The 27,894-nt window shown below is 51.5% G+C and overlaps 1 protein-coding gene across 3 annotated transcripts in view; it reads right to left on the bottom strand.

The window, feature by feature from the left end:
• MVB12B (multivesicular body subunit 12B) overlaps positions 1–27,894 on the bottom strand; it is a 95,083-nt gene that overhangs the window by 27,900 nt on the left and 39,289 nt on the right. The gene's annotated exons all lie outside the window — the stretch shown is intronic.

Below are 27,894 nucleotides of genomic sequence, written 5' to 3'. Positions count from 1 at the left end.
TTCAAAGATGTCCCATTTTAACTCTTTTTATGGGCCCTTTGTGAGAAGTTCTGAGACACCCTCGATATGGTGCACGTGTCATTGTGGTTCACAGCACCAAGTTCAACCTGTTATTTATGCAAATAATTAATTACTCTTGTATCCATCTAGCAGTTTGTCATGACACATTAATGACTTGATAGACTTCTATGAACTAGTGAACACAGAACAGCAGAGCGCTTTTATCGTCATTTAATTTAAAAACGATCCTGTGTGAAATTATCTAGTCGTGAGTGATGGAAGCATAAAGAACAGACTCAGCAAAGCTTCTTTTGGATCATTGCTTTATTAATGGTAACGTCAGGGAAATGAAAAATGCTAACATTGTCATATTTAGCTCCTGGGTATAGATGAATAGCTGCTTTAGTGCTTGGAGGGTTCCGTGTGCACACTGCAGTGAGCACTAATCCGTCACACCACTGTGGAGGGAGATGCAGCCACGGAAGAGTTGACGTACCCAGAGTCCCAAGCAAATAACAGCCACTTCTGCGCTGAAATTCTCACCCTAGGATTTGCGGTTTTGAATTTCTTGTATTTTTTTTTTTTTTTGCATAACCTTTTACAAAGGAATTTTCAGTTGCTGATATTAAAAACCCCTTGCAAAAACATCCCTCCTTATTGCTTGAAAATTAAATATCACTAATCTAATAGAAAAAACAGCGAATATATTGCTGCCACTTGTAACGGCCAAGTTATCTTTGTTTCTAGAAACAGCCTGCTGCAGGAGTACAAAACTCTGGGAGCCCCTCCCCAGATGCGAAAGCCTCGTGCAGCATTTGTGTTTTACAAAGATGAGCATCTCGGAAAATAGCATCAAACAGTCTCATTCCAATGGCAAGGCTCCCCTGGTTAAAGAAAACTTTATTTTCAGCCAAACAACTACCAGAGGGAAATAAATCTTCATTGTTTGCCTCGGGAACTTGGGAATACGTAGGAAAAAGTTCACGATCAAAACAGGATGCTGGCAATTCAGGAGTTCAAATCTGGCAGCTCCCTGGACGAAGGAGCACACTCCATTGTGAAATTAAAAAAAAAAAAAAAAAAAAAAAGACACCATGCTTTATTTGCAGACACCAAGGACAAATGCTAAAAGATACTGCCTCACTACCATTGAATACATTGCGCAAGTACTCTGGGGCAAGGACTTCCGTATGTCTGTACAGTGCCCCATGCAACGTGGCCTAGATCTTGGCTGCAGCCTCTTGGTGCTAGCCATACAAATAACCCGGCCCATGAACTGGAAACCTGGCTGCCAGCTGTCTGAGGATGGGATTTTCAATAGAGGTGAAGGGCCCAATGTACTCAAATCCCACTGCAATGCAAATGAGAGCCAGACACCCAACTCCCTGAAGCTCCTTTGCCACTCTCAGCCTCGTAGGGCGTGCGCAGGACTGAGCGACCAGGGCGATATGTCTGCTGCGACCATGCAGATGGCTTTCCCCTTGGAAGATCCTACTCTCTGTAAAGATGATTATTCATGAGAGGGTGATGATATGGGCTCAGGGCTGTGCAAGGGGACAGGACAGACCGCAGGGGACTCAGAAGAAGAGGAGAAGTGAGGGCTCCAGGGCAGAACAGGCTGGCTGCCGACAGACAGAAGCAGGGCGTGTGCGTGAAACTCGGCTTCTGCTAGAGGCAGCAGAGCTTGGACGAGCCAGGACACGCCAAAGCCATGCAGGAGTAACGCCTCGCTCCGGCGCCAGGCACGCACCCCCGGCTAGTCCTCGTGCTCAGGCCAGTGGCGCGGCGGCTGGGAGACCCAGTAACCTCCTGTGCTGCTAGCTGGAGAGGGAGGCGAAGCAAGTGTGAAGGCTAAAGGGGAGCTGGAGAAGGCAGCAGCTCAAGGGCCAAGTTCTGCTCTCAGGCGGCTGGCACAGGCCCACTTGATGTGCCAGGGGGGCTAGCGACTCTCCTCAGCAGGCAGGACATGGGGCCTCACCACACCTGCCAGGCTCTGGCAGCAAGGAAGCTGCACTTCAGCCTCCTCCTCCCTTGAGAACGCTCCTTAGACACCTTCCTCTGTCCTGTCCTGCAGTGCCTCGGAGCCGGGCAGGGCCACGAGTGCTCTCGACTGCCGCTGGGCTCCGTGGAATGGTCGTCATGCCCCAGGCCGGACTGCGCCCGCGCCACAGGCAGTTCTTCCGCAGGCGTCGGAGCACGAGGCTGTGCAGGGGAAGGGGAGCAGGGGACACGTTCTCCGGCTCTGCCGTCCAGCACACGTGGCCGACGTGCACAGCTTCAGAAAACACCTGGTGTTTTCCATTAGCCCCCGTGGGTGGGAGCAAACCCTGCAGTGCAGATGGGGCCACAGCTGTGCTTTGCGAGTGGACTCGTGCTGCCTGCAGCTTTGCACCATTTGAAGGGACTCGGCGAGATCACTCCAGCGTGCCAGGCGGCTGCGGCCTGTTGAGGAAGGCCTGTGCAAGGCGCATGGCAACCCCTTCCCTCGGCACACGCCTGGAGAATGCCGTAGGGACGCAGCCAATGGGCTCCACAGACGTTCCCTGGGAGAACTAGTCGAATTTAATGGATGATGCGCCTCGTGGGGAAAGCACCATCTCTCTGCCCGTGACAAAGGAGGCCTGGCCCTTCCGCCCGGCTCTTCCGCCCGGCCCTTCCGCCTGGCCCGGCCCTTCCGCCCGGCCCTCCCGCCCGGCCCTTCCGCCCGGCTCTTCCGCCCGGCCCTTCCGCCCGGCCCTTCCGCCCTGGAGAGGCACCGCTGAGGGCGTCTGCTCAGGGTGAATTGTTCAGACTCGGGCTCCTTACAGCCCCTGACTGGAGACCTTCCCAAACAGGCCACACACCAGTCACACAGAGCGCTGCAGCTGCCGGCCTTTTTCTTTTCAAGCTCCCAATCCAGCTCCTGCTTTCTCTTAGCAATTTCTTCATCTGCCTTCTCTCAGCAGCTTCCTTGGCTCGCTTCGGCTCCCTTTCAGCCACATCTCTGGCTAGTAACCATTCCAGTTCTGGTTTAGAGACCCTCTTCCTAAAGGCAATGCCTCTCCCCAAGCACAAATCCCTCAGAGAACTTTTGCCCAGACACTCATATAATCTCTGGCTCATCGCAGCGGCTCTTTAACCAACCAAACTCTCAACACCAAAAATCAAATTTAGACAGCATGGGGTCCTGATCCAAAGCTCAGCTGACCAAAATCTGTGGATCCTGCCGACTACGCCACTGACACGGACCGGGCCAGGTCTGAGCACAGCTGAGGGCATCCGCTCAGGGCGAATTGCTCAAATTCGGGGCTCTCTGTAGCTCCTAGACTGGAGACCTTCCTAAATAGGCCACACACCAGTCCCACAGAGCGTGTCAGCTGCCTGCCTGAAGCCTCACGAGCAAAACCCCTCCGACATCCCAGATGGCCCCGGGCCTCATACACAGGAGAGGGGTCTTAGAACCCAATCCCACCTTCCCCGAACAAGTTATGTCCGGTTCCAAGAAACCAGCCACAGTTCCCAGGTCAATTTACACTCTGGATCTTACCCACAAATCACGCCGAGCCAATCCTTTAGCATCTAACATCTAAAGGTTTATTACTACACGAAAGAGAAGCACGAGAGTGAGGTTGCTAAAGTATCCTACATTACATGCATCAAATCTCCCAGTTTCGATTCAGGCTTGCAGCACAGATGTTATAGCTGCTGGCTTAAAAGTCCTTGGTGCACATCCTATGCCAGGATGGGTCCATAGTTCTTCCTGGCTCGTGAATCCCTGCAAAGCTGCATCTGGGGTCAGGAGCAGATCTGGAGACCTCCATGGAGTCAGCCACATTCCATATTTATTCCTCCAAGGTTTCTTCCAAGCTGGCTAGAGTCACATGGCCAGTGGCCAGGTGTCTCTTTGGCCTCCAGAGATCTATTGTTTCCTGGAGACTTGCTCATTAGCATGTCCATAGGCAAACATTCCTGGCCCATTACTCAACCACATAGAGAGAAGCTTCCAGTCTCCATACAGAGTACATATTCATAACTCCACACGCAGACATTATGCAGATATATGAAGAGCAGATACAGAACCAGTAGAAAGTAAGCTTTTGTTTGACACCTCACATGGCTCCCTTTGTACCACTTTTGGGGCGAACACCCCCCCATGGGTGCAACAGTGACCTGGCTGCTCCCCTCAAAATCCAACGACACGACACTTCTCCATAACCTTTGTCTTTCGGAACAAAGTGGTAATTTCCAACACACTGAAAGCTTTGCTTCTCCTCCACGTGTCCTGGTCAGGATTCTGCTTTCAGCCAAGTTTCAGTGCTTTACTACACACATGGAAAAGACCGCAGCACGCCACGGGAAGCGATGAGAGAAATGGGGTGGGATTTCTGGACAGCAGAAATTATTGATAAAAATGGAAAAACACTTTCCAGAAACCTGCGGTAGATCACAAGGAGGACAGGAGTTTTTCGGCATGAGCCGCATTCTCTGTCTGATACTGTGAAGCCCCCTACCTCTGGATTTCTGCCCATGGTTTTCCAACATCAAGCCTAAGTAGTTACCCATGTGAGTTTTCCTGTGCTAAGGTGGACTTCCTCCCAGATGGACTGCCACCAGCATACATTTGCATATAATTAACAAGGGCAAAGCAGCAGCAACCGCTACCAAACACCTTGCTCATCATGAAGGCCTGTCATTGCCAGAGGCTGCGCTCGCTGATCGATGGGCTGAAAGAAAACCCCAGCACTCAGAAACAAAGAACAGTCCCCAACTGCTACGAAACTGACCCCAGTGTATTGTGGGCCGCCTCCCGCGTCTCTCCCAGGCAACAGAGCAGCCCTCCTGTAAATAATTTCCCAGCTCAGGAGAGGGGCAAAGACAAAGTTGCTCCCGAACCCAGTCGGCTTCCATGACATGACAAATAAGCTGCAGCCTCGCAGTGTCTCCAAGACATATTGTAGTTTGCTTTGCTGTTGGGGCCAGCCATCTGTGCCATTCCTGCAGAGGCTGCCTTCGCAGGCTGCTTGGAGAGGGCTAGCGAGAGTCCGTCCGTCCCCGAGCAGCTCCACAGCCCCCTCCAGTCATCAGTCAAACGGCCTAATGAGAGCAAGCGGAAGCAGCCCCGTCCCAAGGAGCATTGCGGGAGGGGAAGAGCCTGTGACCTGCGTGAGGAGCACAAGGACAGCCCCGTGCTTTGGAGAGCGGGCGGCGCAGGCGAGCTGCAAAGGGAGCGGAGGGTTTTCTCCAGGATGCCCGGGCTGGTCTTTGTTCTGGGCTATGTAAGGCAAAGCCGAGTGGCTGAGGTCCTGGCCCCAGCGCCGTGCTGCAGAGAGCTGAGGGTGGGCGCTCGGCTCCGGTGCAAGCGAGAGCAGCAGCAAGGGCAGCATCCTCACTGGCACAAGGTTCATATTGAACAGGGAAGGATCGGGGGAGTCCTGCCTCTAGAGCGCCTGGGACATGGTCTCCCTGCTGGGGATGGTAACGGGCAAGGGCCCGCGGGCTAGTCCAAGTACTTGTGTGTGGCCCAAATGGCCTCAGGAGAGCCAAGAATCTGGCCCCAGCATGCGAGCGGTGGAGAGAAGAGGGTCAAACGCAGACCTTGTGTCCTGACCTGTCGCGACGGGCGGGGCACTCAGACAGGGCGGGATCACTGCAGGTGTGGAGCCCCTGCATCAGCACCAGCCTGGTCAGCCCAGGGGCAAGCCGGGGGAGAAGGCACGAAACGAAGCAGCTTGCAGGCCCCAGCAGGGAAGAGACGCGTCCCCGGGGAGCGCGCTGCATGCTCGGATCCCCCATCGCTAGCAAAGAGGGTGGCCAGGCCTCTTGTTAGAAGAACCTGGAACATCTCCCCAGCCACAGGGGAAATACCTGACTTGCCTGTTAGTCTCTCCTTTAATCCTAGTGCTGAATGCACTGCCGGGCCGGCTGCCCCAGGCACTGGCCAGAGACCCCTGAAAGCTCCGCACCAGGATGCTGAGCTCAGCCTGTTCCTTCGTGTAAGCGTTGGACCTTCACCAACGCCCAGGCAGGCCAGTTCACCGGATAATGGCCGGCCGTGTGACCGCGGCAGAATGTGACCAAAAACGGGTCTTGCCTGGAGCCAGGCACGCTGCACTGGTGGTGGGTTTTCAGGTCTGTAGCCGGTCCCCAAATGAAAACTGCCCTGGCCGACTTCCCCTCTTCGAGACAATTTTGCGCTCCAGCAAGGAACAATCCTGCAACAAGCTCAGTGGAATCCCCATGGACGAACCTTCAGAGGAAGAACAAGAACCGTATCCACACATGAAGCAAAGCGCAATTTCCAATTCCGGCGCCATAAACCCACTGGTGGGTGCGTCCTTCACCTGAGGAACAACAGAGAACAGGAGCAGACAGCTCATGGGAGGCCACACGAAGGCTGAGACCTGCTTGGCAAACCAGACACTGGAGCTGCTGCAGATACTGGGGGCCTTGGTAGCTCCCCCCCCACGCCCGCACGAGTAGTTGTGCTGAGTGGAAGCCTTCGTGACTTCCGAAAGAAGGCTCAGTGTGCAGCGAGCACTGACAGCACGGGGTTTCACCTTTACAAAAAGGAGGTGGTGGGGTCTGTCCTGAGCTGGCTGCATTATTATTAAAACATTAAAATGCCTTAGAGCTGCTCTGTCTCGGGGTTGCACCGACGTGCTGCAGCGCGGGCAGTTCCGTCCAACTATCGGAAAAAGCAGCCCTGGCCTTGATTTTGTTAACACACAAAAGTGTTAAGTGCAGAGTGGGGATAGCCACGCAGCCCCCACGCCAGGCGGCACCCGCCCCAGCAGCAGACAGAGAGACGTCAAAGGGCAAGTGTTTGCCACGAAGACACTGATGTGATTCGTTTTTTAATAACTCCCCCTCCCCCGCGCCGAGCTGCAGTGACCTGGGGAAGTGTCAGGCTCTGGCAAGAGCCCCTCATCAGTTACACAGAGCAGGGGGCGCGGGGCGCATGGGCTGGCCCTCCGCAGAGACGGACGAGAAACAGCGGCTCAGCGGCCGGCCGCGCGAGCCTCTCCCAGAGCGGCAGGAAGCGGCGCCTTCCCCCCGAGCCTGACCCACCGGCCTGGGACCTGGGGACGAGCGGGGCCTTTTCCAGCTACCACCAGCGAGCGGGAAGCGTAATGAGACCGAGACGCCTCGGAACGCGCTGGACGTGCACGTTTCTGTCGGCCCGCTTGGTCTGAGATCTGAACGCCGGTGATTCAGGGCGGGAGGAGGCAAAGGCCTCTCTCTCCATGAGCCGCGACAGAGCGCCTGGCCTTCGCGTTGCTTCCAGCCCCTCCGTTAGCCCTTGGGTCTTTGGTGCATTGGGGTACAGGCGCCTGCCAGGGGGGCGTGGCTTTCCCTCGGCTCTGACCGATACCGTGTAGCGCCTGGCTCAGCGGGACTCGCCTTTGAACCAGGGCGCCTCATCCAGCCAGATGAATTTGCAGGAGAGGAACCAAGGCCCAGGAGTAACCGTGGCCACACTTCAGTCGGACGCTGTCCCCACCACTGCGCGAGCCCCTTGTAGCCCCGCACGAAGCGCAGCGACGTACTGCCACTGGCGGGCTCCCTCCCACGTCCTCGCCCAGCGGAAGGCAGTGCGTGCGGGGGAGCGTTTTGCTTCGGCAGGGCTCCATTTTGGAGGCTGTCACCTATCGTGCACGTGATGTTCGGCGTTTATGGCACAGCAGGCTGGCGGGAGACGAGGGAGCGGCCCCCACTGGGACGCGTCACGCAGGCCTTCCACAAAGGTGAATGGGAGGAACAGCCACACCCGAATCTCCCTGAGCAGCGTGGGGGGCTGAACGATGCCTTGGCGGGAAGAACCCGGCCACAAAGTGAGCTGCCCCGTGACATCAGCAGAGCAGACCGGAGCGTCCCCACAGCTCTGGGCAGACTCATCCCTGGGCCGGCACAGGCCTGGCCTGCCGTGCAGCAAGGGACCAGACCCTCTTCCCGGGAGAGCAGGAGTTTTATTCCTTCGCACGTCCCTCTGCCCCATCTCCAGCACGAAGGCCGCCTCGACCCGGAGACGGGCAAAAGTTCAGGCGAATCAGTTACCAGGCGTGAAGCCAAAGCTCCAAGGCCGGCCACCCCCTCTGTGCGATCCTGCGACCAGGGAGCAGCAAGCCCTCCGACTGCTCCGGAGAAGGAGGAAGTTCCAGCACCAAAGGATGCTCCACTGCAGAACGAGAGCAGCCACAGGGGTCCGGCAGCTGATTTCCCTGCCTCTCCCTGGGTGCGCAGGCCAAACAGCGAGGGGACTTTCCTGCTGTGCCCTGTGGCCTGCCTACCGGCTCCTTCGGTGCTCGTCCAACCCCCCAGGCCAGGGAAGGAAAAGCCTGAGGGGGAGAGAACAGAGCTGGGTGCCCCAAGCCACGGTGGGGCCCGGCCGCAGGGTGGCGAGTTCTGGGGCACAAGTGTCAGAGGAGGCCTAGAGGCTAGAAGTGGAGACAGGCCAGGCCAGCCCCAGACTGTTGGTTCCAGAACTTGGGCGTCCACACGCCCGTGAAGCAGCTAGGAACTTGCAAAGCACTCTGGGTAACAGACTTTAGCAGCGCGACCCCGCCCACCCAGCTGCTGCATTCCTGTTCAAATGTCTGTAACCACAGCGGCCGGTACAAGGGCCCCGAGAAAATCTCCGCCATTGGCCTGTGGCTGACAACGCAATCCCGCCGCGAGAGCCTGCACGCTGGAGCCAGCGCCACAGCGCGGCCAAGGGGACGCAGCCAACCCATGGCCAAGCAGCACTGGGCGCCTCAGGCCCAAGGGCAGAACGTCCCCAGCGAGTGCCCACGAGACACGGCTGCAGCGCAGGAGAGACGTCAGCAAGGCGGTACACAAGGGGCTGCAGAGACAGAGGGGGGCACCTTGCTTTGCAAGTAAACGGTGGATTTTGAATGGTCAGAGCCACCAGAGTGGGGGTGAGAACACGATGGCTTCTTGGGGATGTCGCCATCCTCCTCCACCCTGGGCCGCATTCGCCCACACGGGCACCAGGCCGTCCTGGGACCAACGATGCCTAATGGCCCAGCAAGCTGCACGCTGGAAGCTGGAGTTTTGAAAATATTTTCAGTTGTAAGTTTTCTGAGTCATTTAGAAGGGCCACATACTTCTAGCAGGTACATGTCATTTGCATATGTAAATTATATCTGAAGACTCCACACCATTAATATGATTACTAATTATATAATAATAGTCACCAGTCTTCACACAGATCAAACTTACAGTTTTGTAGCTATTAGGGAAATTGTGCTTTGTAATTAAGATAATCCTCATTTCCAGATGCTAATTATCTATATAATAATTAGCCATTTTTGCTACTGCAAATTAAGGATTTGCATTCTTATTGGTAAAGGAGTTGCTTATCACTTAAAGGAAAGACACCCCAGAAATCCTCCCCGCCCCATTAAAGGTGAAGAGGTAACTCCATTTTTATCCGTCTCATTTGTGAATGCAAATCAACCTTGATGAATCAAGTCAGAGGGAAACGTGCCCGTCTCAGAGCATGGGTGGCTGCCGATTGCAGCCCTCCTACCCTCCGAGGAACAAGAACATTCACAGGCCACAAAAATCTCTCAGCCAGATGCAGCAATTCATCTCTCTGCTGCAAAAGCAACACTCAGGCCTAGCGCAGCTTTCGGGAGGGCCCTCCGGAGCCTCTTGGGGCCAGGCGGGCATTTGGCTTTCATTCCCTGGCCATGAAACAGGAGCGAGCTGCTGGCTAGGTAGGAAGAACAGAGCTGAAACAGCGCTTAAAGAAAACAGGGCCGCCGCCATCGCTTGTATTATTAAGTTTTCCGTGCTCACAACAGCAGTGAAAATAAGCTGGCACCTTCGCATGGTGACTAATGAGGTCTACCTGTGCGAGAACAGAAGGGCTGACAGCCAGCAAAGTCTACTTGGCAGGATCCAACCTGAGCTGCGATACATTCATCATCCGCTAAACCAATCCACCAATTCCACACCACCATTTGTCATTAATTATGCTAATCAGCAAACCATTACTCTCTGATGACACCAGAGCACTTATTAGCTAGTTATGGCTTTTCAAATGCACAGCTTATTGTGTATGCAAGGGCTGTGCATGCATTAGCCCACAGGGAAGGAATGTCCAATTATGAAAAGAAGAAATTTGCTATTATATTCTTCTAACAAACCAATTTAGTAATTACAAAAGTCTCTGAACTCAGAAGGGCTTTTTTTTAAAAAAATAGCAGAGTTTAGCAACTGAAACAAGAGAGTTCTGTTTGCAATAATTCTCTGAGAGATGGAAATAGAGAGACATTACTGAAATGAACAGATTTTGTTACTTATGCATAAGTCATTTCTGCACCCAAATTTTCAATGATCACAAAGCCTTAGAATATTTTAGAAAATGGTCTTGTGGCGGTCTGTTTTTTAAAAGTACCTAATTTAGTTCTATAAATATATTCTTGTTGCTATGAGCTGAACGAATTTGTGCACCGTTTTACAGTTTGTTCATAGTGGGTCCAGGATATTCAAACAGGGAGGTGGGAAAGTGGCATCCTCTGTGTCACGTATGGTTATATGAGAAACAATCATGCCCGCTAACCCCTAACACGCCCGGGAAATACAACATATGATGAGAGGCCTGAATGACCTTGCAGATGCCCTGTGTAGCGTACACCATAGGAATACATGGGAACGCACAGAAGCACCTTTTAAAAAGTGAGATCACTGCCAGATCCCTGAAAGAGTTACACAGATTCAGGAGACTATTTGAGGAACCAATTACAAATAACCAACAACAGAACCAACCCGGCTGGATTAGCCAATCCATTTACAGATTCTAACTTGTTTAGTTCGCCGTGAGAATCAGACCTCTAGTTTTAGAAGCTTAATATGTGTTAAGAGATCATTAATATCATCAGAGTAAATGGGCCTATTAAAACATCTTTAAGCAATATCTGCACATAAATCTCCCTAAACTATATTTAATGACTGTACTTAAGATACATTATATGCAAGTCTTAATGAGACATTAGATAGCATTTTAAAGATTAAAATTAGAGAATCCACATAAAGCCTGTCCACCCAATGTAGCCTTAAGCTATGCTGATGAAAAGCATTACTACCAAATTATTACTTCATTAGAACAAATATTTTCTAATCATTTCTGATTTATACCATTACTCCGATATATAATAGCTATATAGAAAACAATTTTCCAGTTGCAGGGGGGAAGACATGAAATTTTAAGCCTTTTAATGGCTGAGTTAATTACTTGTCTTTTTTTAGTGAGTTAAAATAAGCACTCTTAAAGACCATTTCCTGTGTCCCTGATTTTCTAATTAAATTCTACAATCTACATTTTTTAAACATTTTGCTGTTTTGCTTTTCAAAGATTAGTCAGATTCTTTAAATCCAAGCATGATAACATGCTCAGCCTTTTTATAAATGTCTAAAGGTGACCGTTCAGGATTTCCTGCCCAAATTTGTCCTATGTAATAAAAAGCAGGCTGCAGAAAAACCCAATGCTGTTTAGCTCCCGCTGCCGGCTGACACCAGAAGTGAACGAGCACTCTGATGTAGAGCTGAGCATGCTACTTGATGTGGCTGTTTGTTCTGCTTTTAATTAACACAACCCACCTCCTCAACTTGTCAAATGAAGAAAAAACCAGCTACCCTCCGCCCAGCCAATGTCACTCTCATAAAACATGGTGATCAGAGCCACCAAAAGAAAAGCTTCACGTCCTGCCTGTGCGAGCGCAGGACAGACAGTGAAAATTAACGAGACAGCGGGGCAGAATCGGGCATTGTTCTTTGACAAACCTACTACAGCTGACAGCCGAGTAGGAAGGAGCGCGCTGTGCGCTCTGGCGCCACCGCTGCACCACTGGATACAGACGACAAGGCTGTAACGGGAAAGAGCGCCTTCCTGTGCGCGGCCCACTTGCCTCCTGCCTCCTGCCTTCCCTGCTGGCTGAGTGGGGGAAGACCGGGGCCCTTCTCCCATGCACCCCCGCCTCCCGCAAGAGCTGGCCCCAGAGAAAGGCAGCGACCATGCCACATGCCAGTGTCGCAGGTTCTGGGCTCTTTGCGATAATCTGACAGTTCAGTCAACATTAGACATGAATCCCAATAACCTCATCAGCAAGGGGTGTTGTGTGTGTGGTTTATTCTCCATAAACAGCTTCCAATTAGATACATGAAACCCAACCCCCTTTAATAAATGCTTTTCAATTATGAAATTATGCCACTGAGTGATCCGGATTACATTAATCAGGGGGAACACCGCCACTGACACCTCTCAGTCGGGCTCAGTGCATGACACTCGGATGACTGCATCTCCTAGCAAAAAGCCCCACACAATTTCACCACCCGAGTCATTAAAAGAATCCTTCTTTATTAGGCGAAATCTGTAGCAACAAGACTATTTTCATTTGTTCTGCCCAGATCTTCTATCCAGAAGAGAGAGAACATCTCACTGTATCAATTTAGCATTTTTAACCATGTGAATTATGCATTCTTCAGAAATAACAGCCTGGTTCTCTACACCAGAACTCCTTTTTATTAGTAGCACAGTAACGAACAATGAGCAATGTGTCCTATTATTCTTTGTCAAATCACAAAATGCTCCATTAAAGTAACTGTGCTGGTCAATGTAATATAGTAGATTAAATTCAACTTCTGTGCAAAAACCACTGTAAAACAGCATGATAAGAAGGCTATAAAAAATTTAATTTTACTCCAAACTCCATCACAAAAAAAAAAAATGGTGTGAAAAGTAATTTTGCATAATCAGTACACGCCATCTGGAACAATTAACTGATTTCTATAGAACTATGAGGATCAGTCATATCTGCTTATTAAAGATCAGAAATTATACAAGTAATAAATCCTTGAAAAAACTAAGCGTACTCCCGCCTGTCAACGCTATTTTAACTTCAAATACTGAAGAACGCCTGATAAGGCTGAAAAGAAGAGATTAATATATGCAAATTACATCCAGCATTTAAAATCCCCAACAACTGTCTCCGGTTTTCTGTCCCTTATTGCTGCCTTTATGTTTTATTCATACACCAACTCACCTGTCACTTCATAAGCTATAATATTATGGGGGTATTATTAAACAGCATAAAGCCGTACTTTAATTGGAAAGCTTCATTGCATTTTCCAATTATTTGGAGTAAATTAAAAGCAGATGCACATAGTTTAATAAGGAGTCTAATATCAGTTCCGGGAAATCAAAATTCATTGTCATTACTATGCTGTGATAGTTTTGCAAACTGTACTCAATTTCAGAGGTTTTCAAAAGAAAATCTGTCTATGCAATCTGTTAATTGTCATTCGGTTAATAACTGTTTAAATATCCAAACTACACAGCAGCTTCCGATTAAAAAAATTAAACTATGGTACTCATACAAGCAAAACAAATACACGGCTGCTTCACTCCTCCAGCAACTGGTACAAGATGGAACAGCCTGTCTGCATAGCAACAGGAGCTGCCGCGAGCACATCACCCAGGTATGCTGGCCCCTCGCTGACAGCAGAGTCCAGCTCAAGGTCTCTGTCCTAAGAGCCCAAGCGGCCTCCAAAGCACTGCTGGTCTCATTAACTGCGAGGCACTGGAAACACAGAACCGTTGGCCAAAGAGGTGGGTGTATGCAAGTTCAGGATCTGGAACTCGACTCCAGAAACAAGCAGGACAAAGGACTTTGTCGCCTTCTGAACATCATGCAACATCCTGCCTCTCCAAGTTCGCTTCCTTTCACACCCACCCCGCCACCTGGGGCAGTTCCTGCTCTTTCTGCGTGTCAACGCGCGGGAGGAGCTGGGACAGGAGCGAGATCAATCCCTGGCCAGCGAGAGAAGCAGACAGCCCCTGGCCTAACGGATATGGGCCTGGGGAAGGTAGTCGCGCACTCCCACCCAGGCGGCAGCTTCCGGCATTAGCAGAGACTCCACTCTGGAGAGAGACACCCAGGCAGCAGTGCGGGAGCAAAGCCGTTCGCTTTGCCTGTGGAAGCACACGCCATCCTCTATAGTTTCGTGGCTGACAAACAATAATCTTCTTTTTACACGGAATCGACTGGTTTGAAAAGCAGTCGGGAGGACACGGACTGTCGCGGCAAGCCACCCGCAGCAAGAGGGCTGATTTCAGGACACACGCACTCACTCTTACAATACTAGTCAATAGTCCCCGGGGGTAGGGGAGCCTTTTACACAGGACCTCTGCCTCCCCCAACAGCGGCTGGCTAGAAGCGTGCAGGTCTCTCTCCGAAAGGGTGGGAATGGCAACGGGTCCAAACGAAGGCGGACTTGAACCTCGGCCCTGAGAGGTGGTTTCAACAGAGCCCAACCCTGTGGCGAATGCCGCCACTGGCCTATTATTACGCACTCGCCGATTAAAGCGCAGCGCCACACACTTCAATCTGGTTCTGCGTCTTGTTTTTGGAGAGACACGTCAAGTTCAAAAGTGGGGATGACAAAATGCAGCACAGGGCCTTTCCTCTAGAGAGCGGCGCGCACTCACGTACCTGAACAGAAGAAGGTAAATGCAAAACAACTAGAAACTATGTTCAAAGATGAAGATAAAAGCAATTCTTGTGCAGTGATCCAAAAAATAGCATCTTTCTTTTTTCAAAATTACCTGTTTTAATACAGCAGACACACTGTGCCAAGTGAACCATTTAATTATCTGCAAAAATGATGAATCAAAACAATAGTTTGCAAAAATAAATGACTAACCTCTGATTAAAACGTCTGTCCTCATTACATGCACATAAAAGATACAATACCTTAAGCAAATGTATAATCGAGGAGACGTGGCAGTACCATGGCATGGATAACCTGACGTTTTATAAAAGGAAAAAAGCAGCCGGGGGGGGGGGGGGGAGGGCTGACATGTAATGAAATATTTAATATTCCGCTCTTTCTAAATCTGGAAAGCCAATCAAAAAGAAACGTTTTCATGTGGCGGGTACAGCGAGCTCCCAAATCCTCTGAGCCAACAGCAAGTCCAAAGGAGCTGAGAGCAAAGCCAACCAAGGCCGCACTGCTGGTAGGGAACGGTGTTCTACAACCGGACTGTTCAGGACAGGCTCTGTGGCCCTGCGGTGGCAAAGCCTTTCCGAGGCGTTTTGGGGAGAAAAGGCAGATGCCACACTCAGAGCCGTGTCACGGCGAGGGGCTGAGCCAAGTCGAACTCTGAGCCAGGGATGAAGGCATGTGGGAACCTGAGCTCTGGCAGCGACTCCATGGCTTATAGAGCTACTGAGCACCTCCTTCCTGCACGCCTGATGTCCACTCCAAATGTGCCCCACAGGCAAAGGGGGGCAGCTGTCCATCCATCCATCCATCCACCCACATTTTCAAGAGGCTGCACATCATTGGGGACCTGACAACTTCCACTGGGCTGATGAGAAGTTCTGACGGCTTCGAGCCAGCCTCATTCCCGTGCTAGTGCCAGGGTTGTTCTCAACACCGGACGCGTTCCCAGAGCCGGATAACTGCAACACACCTGGGAGAGGGAATTCCCAGCTACCAGGATCTCCGTTACCTGTGTGGAAAAGGAGCGTGGCATTTGTGCCATGAATCCGTTTGCTTTGATGGTTCCCCAGCTCAGAAATGCGCCGCGTTCCCAAGGGCTTTGCTGCCTCCAGCTCTCTCCGTCACAGAGCGGTGTTGGGACGATCACACGCTCCTAAAACTCGTTTTATTCTCTTCCCTCCACAGAACTGAATCGAAGCTGCCGAAATTCTTCCTGCTTTAGACACTGGACGCCACCAGATCCCTGCAGCTCTTGCTCCGGAGTCTGAGTCTAGTTAGTAAGGGCAGGTCTTCACTGGTGGCTGGATCCACGGGTCAGCAATCGATCCAGCACAGGCTGATTTAGCGCAGTGTTTCTTAAACTGTGTTCCCTGAGCAAGTCGCAGGCAGGCCGCCACCTCCTCTCTGCTTTTGTTACTTTGTTTTCTGCTTTTCCTGGTGCCTGACAGAAGCCCGCTCGGGACACACGGCAATTAAGGGGGCTGCGACTGCATTTCTGCTGGACTCTCTCCCCCCCTCCCCCCATTTTTTTTTTTTGCTTGACAATTTTTTGTTGATACCCTAGGTGTTCCACATTGAACAGATATTACTGTTTGGTGTTCCATGCTCTCAAAAAGGTTAAGAAACTCTGATTCAGCGAGTCTAGGGGACAAGCTGACTGCTGATCACTCCCCCATCGACTGCGGTCCTCCAACAGACGGAGGAGAGCGAGGGGAGAGGGGTTTTGACTGACCCAACGCGGTTTGGACCCCACAGGAAGTTGATCTAAGCTACGTCGATTTGAGTGATGCTCCTAACAGCTCAAACTGTGTGGCTTAGATCGACCTGTCGCGTGGCATAGACCTGCCTTGGTGGGGCGACAGCGTCTGTGTGGGGCTAAAGCGAGGCCACCAAGCCCCCCAGCTCAGGACAGCCTGAGAGAGAGATGGAGGAGGCAAGAGCTGGGTGAGCGCTTCACCGACTGCCCCCCATTCTCAGTAGAGCTGGGGGACAGCCCACAGCAAAGCCAGCCCCTCACTCTGTCCCAAATGAGCTGCGAGCAGCCTGGGGTCCCCTCTATAGCGGAGCGCAAGGGAGGGGTAGCTGCAGGGAGCGCCCCGTTTCAGGCCCGCGTGGCCTTGGCACATGCGAGGGGCAGCTGGTGCCTGCTCTAACTCTCAGCGCTGGTGCAGTCTCTTATTTAGGCCCAGCAGAGCTCAGCTTGCCCTGGCCTCTGCCGTGCCCCTTCCGCCCGCACCCCAGGGCCGACTCTACCGGCTCTTCGAACGAGGACGTTTCTCGTGGGAGCCTCTGGTTGCTGCCAGGCCCCACGTGCTGGGCACCCAGGTCCCGCTAGCCTGGAGACTCCAGCCCCGAGAACCTCAGGGCACTTGGCGGGTGAACGTGTCACCCCGTGGGCGGCTGGCCACGCCTTGCGGAGACTGTTGTTTTGTCCATTTGCCGCCAGTCCGTTGCTAATTGCGCAAGGTGAGCGGTGACTCGTTAGCTCTGCTCTATGGCGCGTCGGCCCACAGGCATCCATCCCCAAGAGGGCCCGCCCGGCACGGGCCTGAGGCTCGCTCTCTCAGAGGACGGTTTGCATCCCACGACTGCCGCGGGACGAGGAGGGTGCCGGAGAGGGCAGGAAACTCCAGGCCCTTAGGAGAACTAAGCTTTGCGGACACTTCTGGCAGAATTTGCTCTGCTCTCAACCACATGCGACGTCTCTGGAACGCAGGTGAGGACGCAGCAGTCAAAGGCATCACAGCAGCAAAAGGACCAAAGCTAGCTGGGGTGTGTGGGACTATCCCGCCTCCCAGAGGTGCTAGGAGAAGCTCCCTTCTGGACTTATCAGGCCTGACGCGAGCGGCACTCTTGCCAGCTGCATCTGGTCCTGGGGGAGTATTTCCTGTCTTCTCACAGGCTGCCCTGTCTCCTCGGGCACTTTACAGCGCAGTAACTTTCTGGCCAGGGGTGTGAAAACACACCCTCCCCCCAGCACACCTTTACAACCCTTGTGGAGGTGGTTTTGTGGCGCTCTCTGCTCCAGTGCTCCTTCCCTGGCCACACTCTCAGTTTAAAGCCCCACTCCAGCTGCACTTTAAACTCTGAAGTGGAGACAAAGCCTCAGCCAGAGAAACTGGCCAACCCACAAGCGAGCGGGCGAGCAAGCCAGAAACCGGGCCCAGCACAGACTGCCAGCACCCCTGCCCTGAGGCACGGCTCCGGCACTGGGCTCCTCTCAGATGGGTCACTGACGAGTGGTGTCAGGGCAAAAAACCAGCAAATTCTGCGACTCCCTTACGATGATCAACGTGGCTTCACCTGTAGCTGGCTGGAGCCTGATGCATAAACCAGCCAGGCATGCAGAAAAGAGTTCTCTGCCTAACAAAAGGGTTCAGCCCTGCCGGAGCTGGAGTCATTCATTTCCTCAGACAACTGTGAAACAAACCTGTGGAATAACGACCCTCTTTTCAGGGATGTGACCGATTGATTCCATCTTGGCTCGGACCCACAGGACCACGTGTGGCCGAGACCTTCCGTCTTCAGTGAAAGCCCCCAGCTCACTTCCAAGCAAAGGGAACGCAAGCCCACCACGTATGCAAGAACAGAATTGGGCATTTTAGAAAACTGCTGCTCAATCCGGGCTTAGAAGCCAGAATGAAGGAAAACGTGGGGTTCAGAAAAATGAGGAACTATATTTAGTTGCAGCCCACTTCACATCCAGGTACCATCCTCAAGGTGGGTAAAAGGCTCCGAGTGTAAGTCTTGGTCTAGGCCACAAATACCTGGCATCCAGATTTGCTGTCACCTCCCAACTCTGCAGAACTCTGAATATCTAGTTACAGATCAACTTACTGAAAATAGTACTTTGCCCAAATACTGTCCATGCTGGCTCCATGGACGCTTTCAAGTGGATCTGTAACTAAATCACCCACCTGCAAACGCAGAATTCAGGAATGGGGGCAATTTCTTAACTATTTTTTTTTAAAGATTTATTTAGTAATTTCGTCTCTTACTTCCACTGTCAGCAGGCAATGCACTTCTGGATCCTGTGCGACGAATGCCATCACAGACCCCCACACATGGGTGCCACAGTGTCTTTGACTTAATCCATTTTAAAGGACATGCATGGAAATGTTTTAATTATTTAGGGTTGATTGCCAGCATGTGCTCTTTAGAGGCGGTCTGACCGACCATGTATCAAAGCGCGCTCTGCCTTTCCACAACCAGCAATTCTCAGATTTTAGCCTCCTAGAGCATCGTAAGATCCTAGAACCACAGAAAATCAGAGTGGAAGGGACCCCAGGAAATCATTTCATCCACCCCTCTGCTAAAGGCAGGAGCAACCCCAACTCAATCATCCCAGCCAGGGCTTTGTCAGGCCGGGACTTCGACACCTCTAGGGATGGAGAATCCCTCCCCCCCCCCCCGCCCTAGGGAACCCAGCCCAGCGCTTCACCCGCCTCCTAGTAAAATAGTTTTTCCTACTATCCAAGCTAGACCTCCCCCACTGCAACTTAGGACCATTGCTCCTTGTTCTGCCATCCGTCACCACGGAGACCCCCTTTCTTCGAACCCCCTTTCAATCTCAGCTGTGTCCGAGGTGAATCAGCAGCAGCACGGTACCTGAAGGTTTCTTCTGCCGCCTCCCCCCAACCTCCAAGAGCAGGGTGTCACTCACTGAAACCAGCATTTTGGCCGAGAAAATCAACTACGGTGACACACAGTCTGTGTGAACACAAATGCACCCAGGGGGACTCTGGCCACACGGGATGCCCATTCTGATGGCTCCGCCTCCCCTGTCAAACCGTCTTTGGTCGGCATGACAGCAGGTGCCCAAGCCCCAGTGCTACAAAAGTGCTGGTGAACGAAGCTCCGTCTGGCACAGGGTGATGTACAAATCCAGCCTCCATAAGCGGCTATGGGGGAGCCAGGCACAGAGCTGTGTACACACTGAGCTTGTGTGAAATGGGATCCAGAAGCTACTGGCAGAGGGTTTTACTGACAATTGGATGCAGCCATTTCCCCAAGGGTGACATAAGAACGGCCGTTACTGGGTCAGACCAAAGGTCCATCTAGCCCAGTATCCTGTCTGCCAACAGCGGCCAGCACCAGGTGCCCCAGAGGGGGGGACCGAAGACAATGATCAAGTGATTTGTCTCCTGCCATCCCTCTCCAGCCTCTGACAAACAGAGGCCAAGGACACCATTCCTACCCCCTGGCTAATAGCCTTTTATGGATCTAACCTCCTCTTTAAACTCTGTTATCTAGCTTCTCTTTAAACTCTGTTATAGTCCTCGCTTTCACAGCCTCCTCTGGCAAGGAGTTCCACAGGTTGACTGTGTGCTGTGTGAAGAAAAACTTCCTTTGTTTGTTTTAAACTTGCTACCCATTAACTTCATTTGGTGTCCTCTAGTCCTTCTATTATGGGAAGAACTAATATATAACTTTTCTGTATTCACCCTCTCCACACCACTCATGATTTTATAGACCTCTATCATATCCCCCCTCAGCCTCCTCTTTTCCAAACTGAAAAGTCCCAGTTGCTTTAACCTTTCTTCATATGGGACCCGTTCCAAACCCCTAATCATTTTAGTTGCCCTTTTCTGAACCCTTTCTAAGGCCAAAATATCTTTTTTGAGGTGAGGAGAGACCACATCTGTACACAGTATTCAAGATGTGGGCGTACCATAGTTTAACACAGGGGCAGTAAGATATTCTGGGTCTTATTTTCTATCCGTTTTCAGAGAACTGTCCACGATAACTCCAAGATCTATTTCCTGATTTGTCGTAGCCAAATTAGCCCCCATCATACTATATGTATAGTTATTTTTTCCAATGTGCATTACTTTACACTTATCCACATTAAATTTCATTTGCCATTTTGTTGCCCAATCAGTCAGTTTGGTGAGATTTTTGAAGTTCTTCACAGTCTGCTTCTGTCTTGACTATTTTAAACAGTTTGGCATCATCCACAAACTTTACCACCTCGCTGCTTACCTCTTTCTCCAGATCATTTATGAATAAGTTGAAAAGGATTGGTCCCAGGAGTGACTCTTGGGGGACACCACTACTTACCCCTCTCCATTCTGAAAATTTACCATTTATTCCTACCCGTTGTTTCCTGTCTTTTAACCAGTTTTCCCCTGGCTGGATCAGCCGAGAGCACACTGGGATTACATGTGTGTGAATGCACACCACATTATTTCTCGGCCATCACAAATAATTGGCAGGCCAGCCTTTGGCTCCTGGCACACTCGGCAGGCAAGCTCCCACGCTCGCCTCTGCTCCGGAGGGGCTGACAGGGTAGAAGAGGAGGCTTTAAAAGCCAGGCAATTTGTGCCGCGGGATGCCAAGCTCCTAGGCAGAAAGCATGGCGAGTCCTCTGCACAGCGGATCTCACCTGCCCCGCCTAAGGCCTCTCCCGGAGCAGGGAGCCGTCTTCCCGCGCCACGCCGGAGCGAGGGGGCTTTCTGTGACGAGTCACGTAATTCAAAGGGTTTATGTTTCAGTGACACATCCCCCAGGGGCATCAGCATATTGGCCTGAAACACACTGTTTATTAACTTCAGTGAGATAGCTCCAGTGGTATTAAAGCACAGCCAATTAGCACAGACTGCGGGAGTATTTGCACTCCTAAATCTCGTTCTTTCTGAAAGGGTTAAAGCTTATTATTAGCATATAATTTACAGGTCCTTTCTCCCAGGAAAGAAATAATGCACAGTAAATGCCACATTCATTTTAATAATACATGTTCCAGTCTGTGCCCAACATCTGCACAAAGGTAAAGCAGACAGATTTTTGTGACATGTCCCACTCTCCCATCCAAACACAGGCTCTTTGTTTCTTAAGTGACGGAAGGTTTAATCAAGAGAGCAGGCAATTCATCAATCGGAACAAGGCTGCTCGCACGGCCCTGACAGCACACACATGGTTGTATACGGAGAAAACCTGGCCACCTGTCAGCAGCACCTTTTACATCAGGATATACAAAGACGCCGGGCGATCAATCCGCCAGCCCTCCCCATTCATTTCTGCGTTTTCTTATTAGATTTCTCTTGATGCGAGATGTTGTTCTCGGTCTTTGCGGGGATAGATGGCGAGACCAGGCGCGCTGTGGCTGTTTGTACACTATCATACAAATTTATATGCTCTCACAGTGACTTATTTCTCCTCTCTTTGAGCACCATTATTATAAATAACTTTTCACCTCATCCAGGAATTTTCCCTGTATGCTATTATCGATGGCTGCGTGAGAGGGCTCTCTCTCTCTGTCCTTGTGGCTTTGATAAGCCACAGCAATATGCTCGGGGAGGCTGGGGTCTGAAATGAAGGCGATATGTAGTCACAACAACATCTTAATTAAATTGAAGGCCATGAGAAAGGGCTGTGCTGTAAAACACTGAGCAGCCTTTGCCGACGGGTCTGTCTGCATGAGGCGGCCATTCGAACACGTCTAATAAAACTCTCTCCGCTGTTTGGTGCCACGCTCCCCACAGCACGAGGCCCTTTGCAGATCCAGTCAAATCCCCCGGCAAGAAAACCCGGAGCCCCGGTCTGGGGGGAGAAAACCGCTGTGAGAAGAACAAGTGACTCCAGACAGAGGCCCTGATCCCGCACCAGAGCTCTGCGCAGGGAACCCCGAGCAGCCCGCGCCATATTTTTCCAACTTATTTATTGCTCTAATGTGCCATCAAAAATCCACTGTAGTTTATCCTACCACCTGGCGTTTAATTGCTGAGCCTGAGCGAAAATGCTCAAAGAGCAACTAACTAAATCAACCAACTAAACAGAGAACTTGCAGCTCTATCTGCCCCTTACGTCCAGATCTGCAGCCAGCGCTAGGCATGTGAATGAGCAGTCGACTAGCCAATTAACTGAGAAGCCTTGCTGCCTCTGTATTAGAGGCAGCAAGCGGGTGGGGGGGAGGGGAGGGAGAAGAAGAAGAGCAGGAGCCAGCTTAAAAGAGGCTCGCCATGGGCAGGGGCTGCTTCATGGCAGCATCCCCTGTGTGGAGGGGATCCAAGCTCCCTGCAGACAGTGGCCGAAGCAGCCTCTCTCACCTCCTCCCCACCTCTAGCAGCCTCTATCTGGAGGAGCTGGGACCCCTGCAGACAAGGGCTGCTACCACCCTGCATTGCTGCCTCTGTCTCAGTGCGGGGTGACAGGCAGCCAGTCCATGAGGGGACCTGGTTTCTAAACCAGCTCCCGCCTGGGACCCCACACTGCTGCCTTGGGTACAGAGGCAGCAGCGCAGGGTGGCGGGGGGCTCTTCGACTGTGGGGCCGGAGCACACTGGCTGCCGGCCCTGCCCCTGCGAACTACCGAATAGCTGAGTAACTGCTAAGAATGTATGTGGTTAGACAACCAGTCTATTACCCGCTATCTAACATCCCTAGTCAGTTCATTATTACTGGAATAACGGCCAGATCCCATGTTGTTGTGCCAAACGTAGCAAACAGAATGTTAGGAACCATTAAAAAAGGGACAGAGAATAAGACAGAGAGTATCTTATATCCTCTACATAAAACCACGGGACACCCACATCTTGAATACTGCGTACTGCGTACATCTCACAAAAGATATACTGGCATTGGAAAAGGTTCAGAGAAAGACAACAAAAATGATGAGGGGTTTGGAACGGGTCCCATATGAAGAGAGATTAAAGAGACTGGGACTTTTCAGCTTAGAAAAGAGGAGACTAAGGGGAGATATGATAGGGGTCTATAAAATCATGACTGGTGTAGAAAAAGTGAATAAGGAAAAGTTATTTATTTGTTTCCATAATATAAGAACTAGGGGTCACCAAATGAAATAGGCAGCAGGTTTAAAACAAACAAAAGGAATGTTTTTCTTTAAGCAGTGCACAGTCAAACTGTGGAACTCCTTGCCAGGGGATGTTGTGAAGACCAGGACTTTAACAGGATTCAACAAAGAACTAGATAAATTAATGGAGGTTAGGACCATCAATGGCTATTAGCTAGGATGGGTAGGAACGGTGTCCTCAGCCTCTGTTTGTCTGGGAATGGATGACAGGAGAGAGATCAAGTGAGGATTCCCTATTGTATTCCCTCCCTCTGGGGCATCTGGTATTTGGCCACTGTTGGCAGCCAGGACACTGGGCGAGACGGCCCTTTGGTCTGCCCCAGTCTGACTGTTCGTATGTTATGTTCTTAAATAACTCTGAGGGCAGGGCTTGGCTCTGTATGTTCAGATGTTCAACGTATGCACCGCACATGCTCTTTTTATTTTATTTTCCTTGGGACAACACGCACTATTTTCCTTCCAAATACTTTTTTTTTTAAATCTAGACCAATTGGCTGAAATTATCAATATGGGTGCCGGGGATAATTATACATATTATGAAATTGATTAACTGCCCATCTGCTATTTAAGCAAGGACTAAATTAAATGGCACTGGGAGGAAAGCAGATATTCAAAAATCATTAATTATTTGGAATTGCTCTTGCTTTCCTAGGATGACGTCAGAATTGGGGGTTAAGAGCAGCTCCCGTTTCAGTGAAAGCCAGACCTAGAGCCAGCGCCTCTCCATCACACCATTTGCTACCTAGCAATTCTGCGCCATTGCTAACGGGAGCCTGCAGAAATCAGATGTGCTCCAGGTAAGCGGATCAGCTGTTCGGCAGCCATCCCTTTGAACCACGCATCCGCGTGATTCAAAGGGGCAGCCGCGGGGAGCTCGGGGTCAGCTGGAGACTCCCCAGCTGACCCGGGCTCCTAGCGGCAAGCAGTGTAGCATGGAGTCCGAGGTCATTGGGGGACTGAGTCCCCCCGGATCCCGGGCTCCATGGCTCTGAAATGCACAAGAGCCCCCGCCGGGAACAGTTTTTGCTTAGTGGATAGTCGACTAGTCTTGATGGCTGCAAAGCTGCAGCTGGGGAGGACCCAGGCTCCGAGCCAAAGGCTCTGCAGCATTCTGCTCTGCTCCTCACTAGCACAGGGATCGGCGCCGAGGCGGAGGCTGCATCGCGGAGCCCAGGAAGCAGCTGGGGACGCAGCATTTCCTGCTTTCCCAGGTCTAACCCCGAGGGACTAAAACATCCAGGGTCTGTACGTTCTCCCGGCTCTTCCTCGAGTAGCGGCCGGACGGGACTTTCAGCCCCTACGATTCCCACCCGACAGTTCTCTCCTCCCCGCTTGCAGGAATTCTGCTCCGGGGCAGCATCTTCTGCACTCTCTCCGTGGGCTCCAGCCCTTGCACGGCAAGGAGCAGGTGCGAGGCCTGCAGCAGGTGGCAACCAGAGCCCTGTCTGGGCAAGCACAGAGCCATGCAGGTTCCTGTTCCCAGCCTCACGGCCCGACCCGACCCAACACCGTGCCAGCACATGACACCGACTGGACAGGGAATTTCTGACCCGGCAGCCCCGGGCTCTGAGACGGAACTCACCTGGGTAACAGTGAAGCACACGGAGGGAACCGTCCCAGACGGCCCCGCCCACGGCTGCGAGAAAGCAGCGGGGGTCAGAAGACGCACAAGAGGGTCCTGCCCGTACACAGGATGTCTCACGTAACAAGGCCTTGTCTGGACCGTTCCACAGCTGCAGCCGCCTGCGTAAGCAGTGCAGCTTGTATCATAACGGGCCTGCAGGGGCCTGGCAGTTGGGAGGAAAGGGACATGCTGTGGCCGAAGCTTGTGCGCACACGCAGGCCTAGTGCTCTGCCTGCCTCTCCAGGCCTGTAAACATCTGGAGACACGTTCGGGTCTCTGCGACATGGGCCATTTTCCACATGTGTTCTGCTGCCGGACACAGAGCCCCCAGGAATTCCTCCTGCCCCGGGGTCTCCCCAGCAGCTCGCAGGCAGGACCAGTTTTTCTCCATCCGCCTGTTGGCCTCGCGCGGTGTCAGGACGTGAGAACTCACGACCTTCTCTTCCCCCCTCTCGCACTCTCATGTGAGCGTAAGGACACGCGTTCCCTCGCGTATCCTAATCTATCAGGGCAGAGGAGTAATGAGAAAAACCAGTCCTGACATGAATTATGCCATTGTTAGAGTCCCTATATTGAGGAACCTGACGCTGCAGTTTTAGCGAGCGATTACCTTTTAAACAACTGTGTGATTATGGTACATGACTTAATGCCATGTTCCCATATTAGAAGCGTCACTCACCATTAACACAAAGATCCTGCGAATGGCACAGGTTTGAGACTTTTTCCTTCCTTATGATGCGCAAGCATTAATCTCTCCTTCACCCACTGAATTCGTGGCTGGTTTTCCTGGGGCCCACCCAGACCCGTAAATCCACCATGGCCAGGCGAGGCAGTCGGCGTCCTGGCCAGATTTTGGCACAAAACGATTTAAACATGGATGTTCTCTTTTGGTGAAAGTGGCACAACTAAGGGAACACTAAGGCTAAGCTGGTTTTCACCAAGGCTACCACAGCATAAAACGTAAGAACGGCCACACGGGGTCAGCTCAAAGGTGCAACTAGTGATCATCCAGTGATCCTTCCCGTTGCCCATTCTCAGCTTCTGACAGGCCAGGGACACCATTCCTTCCCCAGTGGCTAATGGCCATTGAGGGACCTACCCTCCATGATCTTCTCTAGTTCTCTTTGGAACTCTGTTATAGTCTTGGCCTTCACAACATCCTCTGGCAAGGAGTTCCACAGGTTGACTGTGTGTTGTATGAAAAAGCAGTTTTTTTGTTTGTTTTAAACCTGAATCTTATTAATTTCATTTGGTCACCCCCTAGTTATTGTGTTATGAGGAGTAAATAACACTTCCTTAGTGACTTTCTCTACCTCAATCATGATTTTATAGACCTCTATCATATCCCACCTCACTGTCTCCTTTCAAAGCCAAAAAGTCCCAGCTTTATTAATCTCTCTTCATAGGGCAGCTATTACATACCTCTAATCATTTTGTTGCCCTTTTCAGAACCTTATCCAGTGCCAATATATCTTTCTTTAAGATGAGGCAAGCACATCTGTACACAGTAGTCAAGAGATGGGTGTACCATGATCTTGTATTGAGGCAATAAGATATTTTCTGTTTTATTCTCTCTCCCTTTTTAAATGATTCTTAACATTCTATTTGCTTTTCTGACGGCCGCTGCCCAGCGAGTGGATGTTTTCAGAGAACTATCCACAACGACGCCAAGATCTCTCTCGAGTGCCAACAGCTGAGTTAGAGCCCATCATTTTACACATACCTAAACAACAGGCTTAGAGTTTAAAGGCCTCAAATGAATCTAGGGAAAAGCACTTTGAGAAAATCTTCCAAGACTGACCTGTAGTTGGTGGTGCTGGGTAAGATTCTGTCCCGCCCCCAAGCACGTGTGTGCAGTGTTCATGTAAACAAGACCATCCTCTCCCAGAATACACAACGCTGGCCAGTGGTCTGCAGGCCCACGACGTGCGTTATTGCTGTGGCCTGCAAACGGCTTCCAGATGAAGCTGCTTGTGGCTGCGAAGCGACCGACTCTCAGAATTTACATTTGTAAAAAGTGCCCCCTGCCAAGCTCCTCGCCGCGGTGCTGGGATTCCAGCCTGGGATCTGAGAGCCACGCTGAGCGGCCAGGGAATGCTGCAAAGGGCTCAAACCCGAATGGGGCAAGTCCGTCCCTGGCTATCGGTCAAAGGGGGGAATCGCTCGATTGCCCTGCTGCGTTCAGACCCTCAAGCCTCTGACAGGGCGCTGGGCAGGAGACCCAACGGTCTGACCCGCTCTGGCCATTCGGGCATGGCTTCCGGCCACGAACAGAACACCCTGGAGACAAGAGCCCTCCCGAAAGGGGCCTGCTCAGGGTCGGCCAGGCTCAGTACCAGGGACAGCAATATGCTGGCTGGCATTTTCAGTTCTACACAGGCACGGTCTCAGTCCTTGCCAGGGCATGTCCAACCCTGCCAGCGCTAGCGAGAGAGAAACATCGGGGGGAACATTCACGCACATTTGTTTCCACACTGAAATCTGGAGACTTCTGAGCAGCTCTAGCGTGTGTAGGCCCACCCCAATTGGCCGACACTGCCATTTCTGGATGAAGAGTCAATGCAAGTCCACTCTCCATCTATGATTAGTCCACCCCCACCTTGGAGAGTCAAGAAATCTGGGGAAAGACCGTGAAAGGCCCCAGTACTCTGAAGAGTGAGATGCAGGCCACTCTGGAGTTTGCAGATCACGAAGGGAAAGAGAAGAAGGGGGGAAAGGCTAGAGAGGTTGTGAAAGTGACAGGTCTAGTTTTCGATTGATCCCAGAGGTGGGTAGGGAATTCTACCCCACGCCGGCACACTGCACACCAAGGCTCCAGGAGTTTGTTTTATAGTTTTACTTCTGTCAGGTGTGGGTGTGCTTTTTGGGTGGGGTTGGGAAGAGACAGGAGCAGGGTGTATGCGGAAACTGGGCTTATCACTGACAAGTGTGCTGTAAGTAGGGGAAAGAGAAGGGTTTTATGATGCACTTGT

The sequence above is a fragment of the Pelodiscus sinensis genome, chromosome 23 (genome assembly GCF_052426305.1).
Source record: "Pelodiscus sinensis isolate ZL-2025 chromosome 23, ASM5242630v1, whole genome shotgun sequence".
Lineage (NCBI taxonomy): Eukaryota > Metazoa > Chordata > Testudines > Trionychidae > Pelodiscus > Pelodiscus sinensis.
The sequence above is the reverse complement of the archived record's forward strand: the minus strand, read 5'-3'. Positions and strand labels throughout refer to the sequence as shown.